The sequence below is a fragment of the Mytilus galloprovincialis genome, chromosome 2 (assembly GCF_965363235.1).
Source record: "Mytilus galloprovincialis chromosome 2, xbMytGall1.hap1.1, whole genome shotgun sequence".
In the NCBI taxonomy this organism is placed as follows: Eukaryota; Metazoa; Mollusca; class Bivalvia; order Mytilida; family Mytilidae; genus Mytilus; species Mytilus galloprovincialis.
In genome coordinates this window covers 23,855,210-23,868,038 of record NC_134839.1, presented here as the reverse complement: position 1 = coordinate 23,868,038, position 12,829 = coordinate 23,855,210, and the positions used below count along the sequence as shown (strand labels likewise).

General features: G+C 32.2%; 1 long non-coding RNA gene across 1 annotated transcript; it reads left to right on the top strand.

The window, feature by feature from the left end:
• The first annotated feature begins 4,009 nt into the window (after positions 1-4,009).
• LOC143063186 (uncharacterized) lies at positions 4,010-7,471 on the top strand. Its single transcript, XR_012974962.1, has 2 exons — positions 4,010-4,330; positions 7,399-7,471. It is a non-coding gene; the product is annotated as an uncharacterized LOC143063186 (long non-coding RNA).
• The last annotated feature ends 5,358 nt before the right edge of the window (positions 7,472-12,829 follow it).

Below are 12,829 nucleotides of genomic sequence, written 5' to 3'. Positions count from 1 at the left end.
CCCTTCAATTCCAAAAATTACACATGATTGTTTGTTCTCACAGAAACACATGAGTTATTTGGTAAATAAAACACTTGTCATTGTTTGAAACTTTCAGTAATAAAATTTAGTTTAGCCTGTTTGAAAGTTTCACTGATTATGAACATTTTTAACAGAAAATGTACAAAACACTTGATAAAATAGACCACTTTCGAGTTCATCCGTCACCGGAAAAAACTCGTCAATTATACGCGCCTTTATGACGTCATTTACCAGATAGAGGGGGTCGCCTGTATCCCTGCACTATTTACGTTCATCAAGCGTCTTGGTGATCGTCATAGTGCAGGATAAACTAGAAATAATGGTAGTTCTGTAGGTACTTAATGACAATTCCCTAATGACATCAATGCTGATTGTCAATTTTGAGAATTCAATTTGTCGTATAATTCGTACAATATAGAATTATAGTTTTCCAACCACTCGCTCAACATTGGAATGGAAGTGACGACGCCCCTAAACGCACAAATGACGTTCACTAAAACCAGAGTTTTTGACGGAAATGCATCGAACTCGAAAGTTGTCTATTGCATTATCTGCAGAATTATTGATATCTTTCCTCACAATATATTCACAAGTACATTAGAACTAACATATTGTCCATGCTATTCTGATCTGAGTTTTTATTCATACATATACTGGCATGGCTGGTGCTGTTTTAAGTTCTCTTCTTTTTCTGTTTCTTGAGAAGTATTTGTTTAACCTGTTCAGTCACTATAAAGTGTTACAATTCTTATTTAGACGCAACACATAAATAGTGACCAAAAAGGTACTGCTTTCACATGAGAGAAGCTAGAAAAAAAATTAAATGTACACATTTTCAATATTTTTTTAGGACTTACTATCATATGAAATTAAGGAGATATGTAGTTAGAGACTGCTGCTGAATAGAAATATGTGGGTTCACCTGATACCTGTTTTTAAATTAGTCCATATTTAAGTTTAAAGGATCCAAAATTAAAACATGTTTGATTCTAACTGACATAAATATATTTTATATGCTAAACATACATCTGAGGTTGTATCAGGCTGTGCATGGCGAAGCATTTTATTGCCTTTAGGTTTGTACTTTTTTTTGTTTTGGTCATGAAAACAAATTTGTAGTTCTGTTGTGAAGTTGCTAACATGAGAATACCCAAATTGCACCTAAATTGTCAGTTTTTTACCAACTTTTTTTATGTACCAGACAAAAGTTTATTCTATGCTAATTTTGTAGACTATCCTTGTTTACAATATAGATACACCATTTTAATTTTGAGTCCATGTAGAGTCATTGAAAAATGGGTTTGAAATTACATCTAAACAATCCATGATACTGTAATGAGGTGAGTACCCAAATTCCATACATCATTACATGTATGGTTACTTTCAAATCCTTAAAACTGGGATATAAACATAAATTTTATTTTATTTCTTCCAATATTTCAAACAATTTGACATTATTTAATACTTTAAACTATTTTTTTTTAAGAAAAGGATGCTGGTAACAAATTTAATTTGCTCATTTTAAAAAGATGATAATAAGATAACTTCACATGGTGAAAGCAAACTTAGTAAAATTTTTGAAGGGTTTTTTTGCTGAATAGGTGCAATTTGGTTACTGAGTATAATTTTGGTACTGTGAGGTTATATAACCATAAGTGTGTATTGCTAAATAGGTTGAAATGTGAACCTGATAGTGATATAGCGATAAAGTACTTGGTAGAGTGAAAATGTTTTGATCAGGTTTAAACTGATGCATAAAATATGCAGGCCACTGTTGTAGCTTGAATTTTAAAGGATGTAGCCCACATACTTCCAAGTAACATGCCCTGTATATGTAACGGTTTATTTCTTCCTCTGTGATATTTTATCCTGAGGATAATTTGTCCCGGTAATTTTTTTCCAGGCATGGTATTTCACAGGTTGATTTTTTCCAGAGGAGTGAAAATCTATCTGTGTTATGCGGATAGTATGTACCGGTATATATTTGCCGTACTATATTTCACAGAACCGTGTGAAATAGAGTCCCATTAACTACTATGTTTCAGTTACTCACAATCAATATTCACCTGACTATAATTATAAAATGTTTCACAAAGGTAGACTAAATTTGCATAATTTATCAAAGGGAGGTAATTATGAGCAATTTATATTTTAAAGACATTAATATATAATATATTTCTAAATCTATTTTATAGCGAAATTTTTCTTTGAATCTTATTTTTTATATATTCATTTATATAAAAAGATGACTTACAACTTGATTTAATAAGACAGATAACATTTCACAGGTAAAAACTATCCAGCTGTTAAACATGCTATTGTTCCAATATATTGTTATGCTATGATTTATCTGATTTCCATATAATCAACAACTACATCTCTGTCCCCAGACAAAACTATTTATATAGTTAAAAATATCATCATAATCGAATTCTTCTATTATATATATAATATGCAACTATATTTCTACCCTACTTTTAAATTTATATTTGTACTGAGATCTGAAAACAACTTACTTTTACATGAATTTCACTAACCTTATTTAATCATGATATTATTTTCACAATTACAACCTTTGAAATTACTTCTGATTTTCTTCCCTATGTTTCATGATAATTTTCTCTTTAAAAGGATGATATTGACTTGAATATTTCAGGAAATTTTTTCAAGGATAATTTGTGAAATTATTTCCCATTATAAGATATTTTTTTTTAACAATTTCGCTTTATTTCAAATACACTATTATTATTTCATTGTATTTTTAAAGGATAATTTTTTTCTAATAACTATTCACTAAGTTAACTACCCAGATAGAATTTCACGGCAAAGGATAAAATATCCCAGGGAAATAGTTTCCTCTGGATAAAAAAATAACAACAACTACTGTGACATTTTTTCCTCCGGATCAAATTTCACCCGGATATAATTTTGCTTTACATATATACCTATCAAAGTTCTCATTCTCATGGGTTAAAATAAATCCATCTTCAAATAAAAGCCAATTTTGGACAATATGGGAGCATACAATAGTTCTAAATGTACTACTCAGACTCAAGTCTCCTTTTATGAATAAACTAAGAGGGAGAAAACAAAACAGTTTCCATCTCCTGGGACTGTACATGCTGTATAAGGTGTGACATAATCATAGAAAAGATTTGTTGAGATTTTGCCAAAGAAGTACAGAATTAGAAGATTGTGAATTATTTGAATATTTGTTTGTGTTCTAAACTTTTGTTAAGTTTTGAATTAGTCTGTGGGCTACCATAGGATCCAGAGGGGGCGGTCCGTGGGAAAAAAATGTTGATTATATAGGTAATCACTGAAGCCTGAAGCATGACTGGAGCACCCTGTCAGCGCCCCCCCCCCCCCCCTTTTATGAAAAATGCTGGATTCGCCATTGACTCCATGAATAACCGTGACAACCAGTCAACAGTATAATTATCACTGTTCCTTGATTTGGGGAATAATGTGGCAGATGAACATAAGTAGTCGTGGTCAACCAGTGCACCGTAGTTTACCCCGCATGCCGCATGGCCATTATAAAAAAAAATCCGAAATGTATTGCTTGCGGAGTTCTTTTCTGTGTTCCCATGCCTGGACGGAACTTTTACACTAAATATGTTATCGTTAACTGAGATTGTGTGACTTTTAAATGAAGTACCTGTGATTTTTAGGTAATTTGTTTTGACTTCACTGATAATGGAATGTTGAAGCAGACGAAACATGGCGTCAGATGTTGTTGTCCTCACTTCGGTAATTTCCGTGGTACAATTAAATTTAAATAAGCTTCACAAGTTACAAAAATTTCTGAATTCTTGTTTTTGCAAACAAATAGAAATTCGTGTCGTATTAAACATTGAAATTTTTCCGATCTGCCCCGTTTTTACAAGATCGCGTTGAAACGTTAAATTTGGCCGCCATTAAAATAGACTGGTTCGCCTGTCTAGATCAATGTGCATATTACATATTTCATATATCAAGATAGTCTCGATCATCCAGCCGCTTTATTTTTCAAAGTAGAGCGTCTGGATGACAAGTGATATAAAAATGGTAATTTATGACATTCGGAATAGTATCGGCTTTTTTAGCTTGTTGTCAAAGATAATGTCCAAGACGAATAACCAAGAAGTTGGTTATTGACTTCGGAAGAAATGACATTACGATAATATTATTGAAAAGCCCGAGTGTACCGATTGTTGTTTAAAGCTATTTATATATTTTTATGACGACATACAATTCATGGAAAACACCATACAGCATGGCTTACATGGACATGGAGGCGAAGTAAAAACCAGCACATCCAACCTTGGTAAGATGTTATAACAACACACACTGTAACATAAGGGTGCAATCAACAGTTTTTTACGTGACGTCATTCTGTAACAGGGCATGTAATAGTGGACCCATCATGCAGAAGTCAGATATTCATAGTTATATAGATATCTATACATCAATGGAAAGATAATTCTATGAACTTTCTGAATAAATAAAAAAAAATCCAACATCTCTTGTTTAAACATGCAAATTGGTACAAGTTATCAGCTGGAAATTAGGCATTTTCCCCCTAAAAAACCTTAAAAACAGACCACCTTTGGACACACGGATCAGTAACCTGTGCATATATTTGAGATTTCTTATGATATGCATTTCGAAGAGCTTATCCGGCTGATTTAAGAAAATGTAGTTTCAGCCTACGTTCGCCTGCTCCGAAAGGAGCTATCTTACCTTGCAAATCAAAGTGCTTTTTGCAACAGGTGAAAATCAGCTGTTTATGGAGTTGCCTCCCATATAGTAGGAAGTCACAAAAACATTTTTTTTTTTTAAATCTTGACAAAAGTGGCATTTTAATTGAACTTCAATATATGTTTTTCACATTGAACATAAAAAACAATCAACTTTTTCATTTAGTGGTATATAAATAGCAGGGAATTCCATCAGTATGTAAATCTCACTGGGGAAATACCCCTAGTTTTTAGTACGAAACTGTTTATAGCACCCTTAAGCAAAACCTTGTATGCGATATATAAAAAATTCTCAGCTTTTCTAAATCTGTACACTATACCGATTAAAATGATGTCTTACTTTAAGGATTGTGACCACAAATAGTGAAACTACAGCTCTTTTTTTATGTCGCGCGGTAGTGGCATATTGGCCAGTGGCAAACAGTTTAACTGGCAAATCCCAAACATTTCCTGTATCACATTTTCATCAGTTTTACAAAGAAAATAAATCATAAAATAGGGTTTCTTTTAAATAAATAGAATAAAAACTATGAAATAGGCATGAATAAAGTTACTTTAAATAGATTTTGTTCCTAGTACTATATGAACTAAGTTATAGCTGAGTTGAGAAAATATTGAAATAGTGTTTTTCTTAGGAATGGCATGTGTACCTTTTTGACTATAAAAAGTACCAAATATATATTATAATGAATAAAACTTTATGTAACACTGATCAGGAGTAAAGGTCAAAGTAGAAAAAATCTACACTTTTCATATGCAACTTTTGGTTCCAAATATATGAGAGATTGAATAAAAATATCATGACGTCGCAAAAAATTAAAAAACTTCAATATTCGCACAGAGTCTGGTTTTCTTATATCTGGTTGCTATGTACAAATCTGTAATATTTGCATTAAATATACCAAACTGATGCTTTTAAATTAATGTATACATGCCGTACAATATTTTTCAGAATTATTTTACTCCATTCGCAAACACATTTCTATGCTAAAACATCACTAATATTTTGTATTTGTCCCTTAAGGGTGCAATCAACAGTTTTTTACGTGACGTCATTCTGTAACAGGGCATGTAATAGTGGACCCATCATGCAGAAGTCAGATATTCATAGTTATATAGATATCTATACATCAATGGAAAGATAATTCTATGAACTTTCTGAATAAATAAAAAAAAATCCAACATCTCTTGTTTAAACATGCAAATTGGTACAAGTTATCAGCTGGAAATTAGGCATTTTCCCCCTAAAAAACCTTAAAAACAGACCACCTTTGGACACACGGATCAGTAACCTGTGCATATATATGAGATTTCTTATGATATGCATTTCGAAGAGCTTATCCGGCTGATTTAAGAAAATGTAGTTTCAGCCTACGTTCGCCTGCTCCGAAAGGAGCTATCTTACCTTGCAAATCAAAGTGCTTTTTGCAACAGGTGAAAATCAGCTGTTTATGGAGTTGCCTCCCATATAGTAGGAAGTCACAAAAACATTTTTTTTTTTTAAATCTTGACAAAAGTGGCATTTTAATTGAACTTCAATATATGTTTTTCACATTGAACATAAAAAACAATCAACTTTTTCATTTAGTGGTATATAAATAGCAGGGAATTCCATCAGTATGTAAATCTCACTGGGGAAATACCCCTAGTTTTTAGTACGAAACTGTTTATAGCACCCTAAATTGCAAGTAGTAGTTATATTCTTTCATGCATGTCCGTGCAACGAAAACCAGTTTATAATTATACAATAAATGTCAATTATTATGTTGACTGGGACCACTCGATCAGTCGTATACGTTATAAATACATTTTGGGTTGATGTGTAGTATAGTTAACTTTATTAATACTTGATGGAAAACTGCTAAGACGCCGAAATTTCACCTTCATCCAAGATATGTTTGTTGTATCTATATAAATCTTGATATGTGTAAAAAAAAAAGGGGGGGGAGGAGAGATACACAATGATGTACACTTTCAAAGAAAAACAAACAAAGTGTATCTAAAAGATGCTAGACGATTTTATACTAAACGGTCAAAATGATTTGTACATTCAATTTTCTGCAAAACAAAAGACAGTTAAACAATATATTCAGCATCAATGAAAAGAGGTGTAAATGAGGCAGCAACCAGTGAATCCAATGCCATAAAATACCAAAAGTAGTCTAGAAATCGTCATGATTAACAGTTTATCATGAAGACTAAAACAAAAAGTGAAGATAAAATTGCCAAAAGCTCAATATTACACAAATAAGGAGATGTGGTATGAATACCAATGTGAACTATCCACTCAAGTTGAAATCAATTGGATGTGAGTAATTATAGGCAACTGTATGGCCTTCAACAATGAGAAAAATCCATGCATGGTTTGGATAGAGAAAATAAACAGGGAATGTGTCAAAGAGACACTGGGAAACCCGACAAAAAAGCAGTAAACAGTTCGATGCCACCAATGGGTCGTGTCTTCAACGCAGCAATATAATCTTGCACCCTGATGCGGGATTAAGCTTGCCCCAGGACAATCATTTATACAATATATTTCTATGATGGTTTTTTTAAACAAATTTTTTTTCCATATATATATGCTATACTGGTGACTAAAAATTAATATGATTTTAATATTTACTTTCTTTTGTAGACAAACCAATGATGATTTATGGACACAGATTTTATGTGTAAAATGTGAAGAATTAAAAAACATGTAATATTCAGGATTTTCATTGTTTCATAACCATGCTTCAATTTTATAAGAACAAAGTTCAAACCGAAAGATTTTTTTTTAATTACTGAAGCATCAATCAGTATAAATGGATCACATTACCAAACATGTTAGGTATACATTATTTTGACAGCCGCCACAAATCGAAAAAAATACACAGACGTATATTGATTAAATGAAACAAATATCAAGAAACATATTGTTGTCAGACATGGTAGGGAAATTAGATTTGTATTAACAAATTAAAAATCATATGAACAATTAAAGAGTTAGTTTTTACGGTTGAATTGTATCTCATTTTCATGTGGGGTCTTTTTATAGTTGAATATATGGTACGGAGTTTTCTTGATATTGAAGGTCATGTAGTGATCACATTTGCGTATATCCATGTCATTTGAACTCTGCTGGGTTGCTGCCTCGTTAGAAATCATACCAATTTCCTTATATTTATTTAAAAGGTTCACATGAGAAGTTTTTGTTCTTGTGAATCTATCCTTTATTTCATGCTAATACATGATGAATATTATAAGAGTTGAAGAATTAGAATACACTTTTGAGTTAATTTTTTTTTTACAAGTTACTATGCAGTATGAGATAAATCCCATTCCATCTTTTCCATGTACATGATTCAAACATGCATTCAAAGAGTATTGGGTTTCATGACTGACTGTTTAAGTTCTATATTTCTCCATGGACACGGGCTACACTCGCAAAGTGGTTTTGTGTGAAGGTTGGTTCCTACATATTTTCTTCCTAAAAGGATTAGGCGATTATTGGTGAAACAGCTAAGAAACATTCAGACTATTCTGTCGTTTGCAGTTTAAAGATCAGTTAATTTTGTAAATAAAAATTGAGTTGGCTTATTGTGTGATTTCGCTGATCTGCCAGTTATACCTGTTAAGGAAGTTTTTCTACATACGCAGTCTTATAGTATTTTTATGAGATGTTTTTCTTTACATAGATGTAACTTGATGTGTGCTTTTTGGTAAGGTGAGTGCATCAGATTTTTTTAAAAAAGGACATCATAAGGGACGACATCAAAGGTTCAATGAAGGATACAAAACTTAATTCACACAGTTTTGTCACTGACCCCCCTAACCCCCTCTTAACTTAATTTGGGAAAAATTGATTGACCCATATGGATATATGTAAAAATCAATGTCGGATAACCAAATCTTGCAGCAGTTCAACCCCCACCCCCAAACTATTTGAATTAAGTTTTTTTTTATCTTACATTGATCTTTTGATGTCGTCCCTAAGTTATTACAGGAATTTACAGGAATGAGAATAATGAGACAAAACGAGGAAAAATGGATAAAAAATAAAGAATAGAGACTAACGGTGACACAATATACTGATGGTTGTTTGCTTAACGTCCAGTGACAAATATTTCATGCATGTTTAGGATGATGTAATAAAATACAAAGAGAGAATAATGGTACTTTATAGTATGAAGATAAGGGAATAAAGTGGACAGGTGTGCAATAAAATAAAAATAGTTTAATCTTTGGTTGCTTTTTTATCGTCTTGTGGTAAATAATGGTAATGTTCATGATGAAAAGAAATTAACAATAATTATACTGTAAAGGAGGTCCTAATTTATAGCCCGTTCGGAATACACGGGTTGAAGAAATTATGACTCACTAAAAAATAAGGGTATATTGTATTGAAGCAGAAATATAGATTTAAGTATAACGGTCAACCTACGGACCCCTTTTGAAGCGTACAGAGAGCGTGGTATCCTCTATACACGAACAGTGGCGGATCCAGAACTTGTTATTAACTACACACACTCTTGCTACAGTGTTTCCCTACATAATCAACCACATTTTTCCTACGAAAAAAATGGGGTGGATCCGCCTATGACGAGTGCTATGATATTCAGTTACACAGGGCCGTAACTAGGCCTCAGAATAAATCGAGGAGGGCGTTTGGGTGCCGCCGTCTGCGGTACCCAGGTAATGGGGAAACCAGCCTGAGGGGTGACACAACCAGCCAAAAACTAGAAAAGTAGTTAATGATCAAGTCGAAGATAAAAACCATGACAAAAAATGAGTAAAACTTGTATAAAGTACTTTTCATCAACGATAAAAATTATCTGAATATATTTAAGCACGGCCAATTAAAGCTTAATTTTGACTCTTATATCTTTATTAAATGTTTATAAATCACTCAGTTTCAGACACAGGCACTTGTCGCAGGAAAAAAATTCCTATGATACATTTTTGTACCTTAATATAACGCATTTAAGGCCTGTGGTTTCAGACAAGAACTCCGAGAACAGGAATACGTGTGAAATGTTTTTTTAAGCAGTTTTATTTATTTGACGTTTTACCACCAGCAAGTTAGTTGGCCAACATAGAGTGAGCTACAAGAATGTCATATGTAAACATGTCCATATACTACATTTTTTCTGCTGTTGTTTTTTTTAAAAAAAAATTATGTTGGGGATAACGGAAGTGCTATTTATAGATATGTTCTATATTTAATTATTTGTTACGCCCCCTATAAATATTTGACCAGTCCGGTTAATCACCCCAGACGCTATATTTAAATATGCGTCTGGGTAATCGAGACTAATATCAAGACAGGTAGGGTATAACGCCATCTTTTTATTTGAAATCGAGGTTGTTCTAAATTTAAAAATATTGACGTCATCAAAATAGGAAAGCCGGTGTTTTCTCCCGGCATGCATTTGTAAATGACAACAATAAACAATATGGCAGCAGACGATGTGAAAGATTTTAAAGAAAAACTTAAGAATGTCTTGATACATAAAATTGCCTTAACTAAGATCAACTGTACGCGAAACGTTAATTTAACCTACTTGAAACCTTTGCAATTGCAAAGTATTCAAGGTGCAATGAAAAGTGATGCGTTGATCATGCTACCCACTGGCTATGGGAAGTCATTAATTTTTGAAATGCTTGGAAAAATGAATAGGCCTAACACCAAATGCATAATAATCAGCCCCTTAAATGCCATTATTGAAGAGCAGACAAGAAAGCTGGGTAGAAAGGCTGTTAATGTTAATTCAGCGCTAATAAATAGTCTTGAAGGTATTTGTAATATTCATTCATTCCATTCTTGACTGCAGTGTCATTGAGACACTTTTTAATTTTAGGGAAACTCAAGTATGAAACAGATAAACAGAGACACCAAAAATATTCATACAGATATATGTTTGATATTATTGTTATAAATACCAATAGATATAAATAAATGATATTATATTTAAATTGTGTTCCAGTTTTGCAGAATATTAAACATGTTAAAGGAAGAACAAATTATATTTATAAATGTATATTTATTTGTTCTTCAACAGAAAATATGTTGTGTAAGGGAACAACCATTTCATGGTGGGGGGTGAAATAAATAACTAAAAAAGAAGATGTGGTAATTGATTGCCAATGAGACAACTATCCAAAAGAGACCAAAATGACACAGACATTAACAACTATAGGTCACCATACAGCCTTCAACAATGAGCAAAGCCCATACTGCATAGTCACCTATAAAAGGCCCCTATATGACAATGTAAAATTATTCAAAACAAGAAAACTAACGGCCTTACATTATTTGTATAAAAAAATGAATGAAAATCTAATATGTAACACAAACAAACGACAACCACTGAATTACAGGCTCCTGACTTGGGACAGGCAAATACATATATAATGTGTTGAGTTAAACATGTTGGCAGAATCCCCCTCCCCTAACATGGGGCTGCCTTGATAATCACAAAAATAAATGGTTTGTTCTGTGGTAATTTGTAAAAACTAATCTGACTTGCAATGTTTTACTATTGAAAATAAATAACTCAGCAGGTCTTTTAAGCCATTTCATAAATGCTATTCATAGTTTGATACTTTGAGAGGGCACCAGATTATTTATAATATTCATCTTTTTAAAAAAAAAATCTGCAAAAAATTCCCATATCTTTTATTTAAAAAAGAATAAATATTAATTAGATACAATTGAAATGTCTGCATTGAAGGGAAAAGGGGGGGTAGGAGGGGTTGTGATCCCCAAATCCTGGACTTAAAAAACATGAAATCCTGAAGTCCAAAATCAAAACAAATCATAATCATGAAATTTTGAAAAAAGAATTCCTTTATCCTGAAAGGGTCAATCCCATAATCATGAGCTTACAAACACTAAACACCTGATCCTGGATTCTTTTTTGCATACCTTTTAGTTTTATATTATATAGCTAATATAAAATTACAACTTTTCAACTACTAAAAATTGTATCCAAGTTTATAGGAGCTACATCAAATTGTAATTGAAATGTGTTATAAAAACTTACTTGACATAGTTATATCAATGATATTCAGCCCCTCTTGACTTATTTGAATTTTTTTTTAATAATTTACAGGTATAAAAGATTAAAATTATGCAAGCTGAAACAGTCACACACACACACAAAAAAAAAGGAAAACCCAGTGGCCACATGCTGAACTATGTGAATTACATTTTTGCTTTATCCTAAATATTTTTCTTTAGATGTTGTCCCTAGAAACTAAAGTCTTACACAGATTCTATACATTTTGCTTTGAGTCCAAAATATAAACAATTTTGAAACAGAACACATTCAAGCTTTCAGATTAAGACAGGGTCTGGGAAACACTCAGAAAGCATGATTCCTTCGTTTATTATTTTTAGCCTCGCTACACTTTGCAGAAAAATGTTTCGGCAATACTTTTTAAAATAGGCTAGTGACTTGTATTGATAGTTGCCTCATTGGACCTCTTACTACATCTTATGTATAATAAGTTCAAGTACTGTTGCATGACACATTTAACCTGGCAACAATGAGTTGGGTGGTGCCCAATGATACCCCTGCCATTATGGCAGATAATACAGATTCTTGATATAATCTGGGGGACCAGGAACCGTTGATGTGCTTATTGCTTTATATAACCAAAAATTGATAAGTTTAATTTTATATTTCATGTTAAAATACTTGTCTTCAATCATTTATTAAAACAAAATTGCACATGCTGAACTGTCTTTCCTGCTTTTCAAACCAAATGTTTTATGCAATGATATTCATAAATTAAAAATTTAACTACAAGTATTAAACCAAAATTTTATTTTGGATGTAACAAGTCTTATGATTAGCTGACAGTGTTTTGTCTATCAGCTCATACATGTAGACATAATTTTGAAATGTGACTGTGACGTCATCAACCTTTTCAAAATTAGAATAAAATTATGGACAAATAACAATAAAAAATGTGGTGCACACTTTAGTATAACACATATACAGGTTATTCAGTGTGCAGCACCTTTTTTTATAACATTTCTTCATAGACCGAAAAAATGTTACAGTCATAAAATTCCCTAA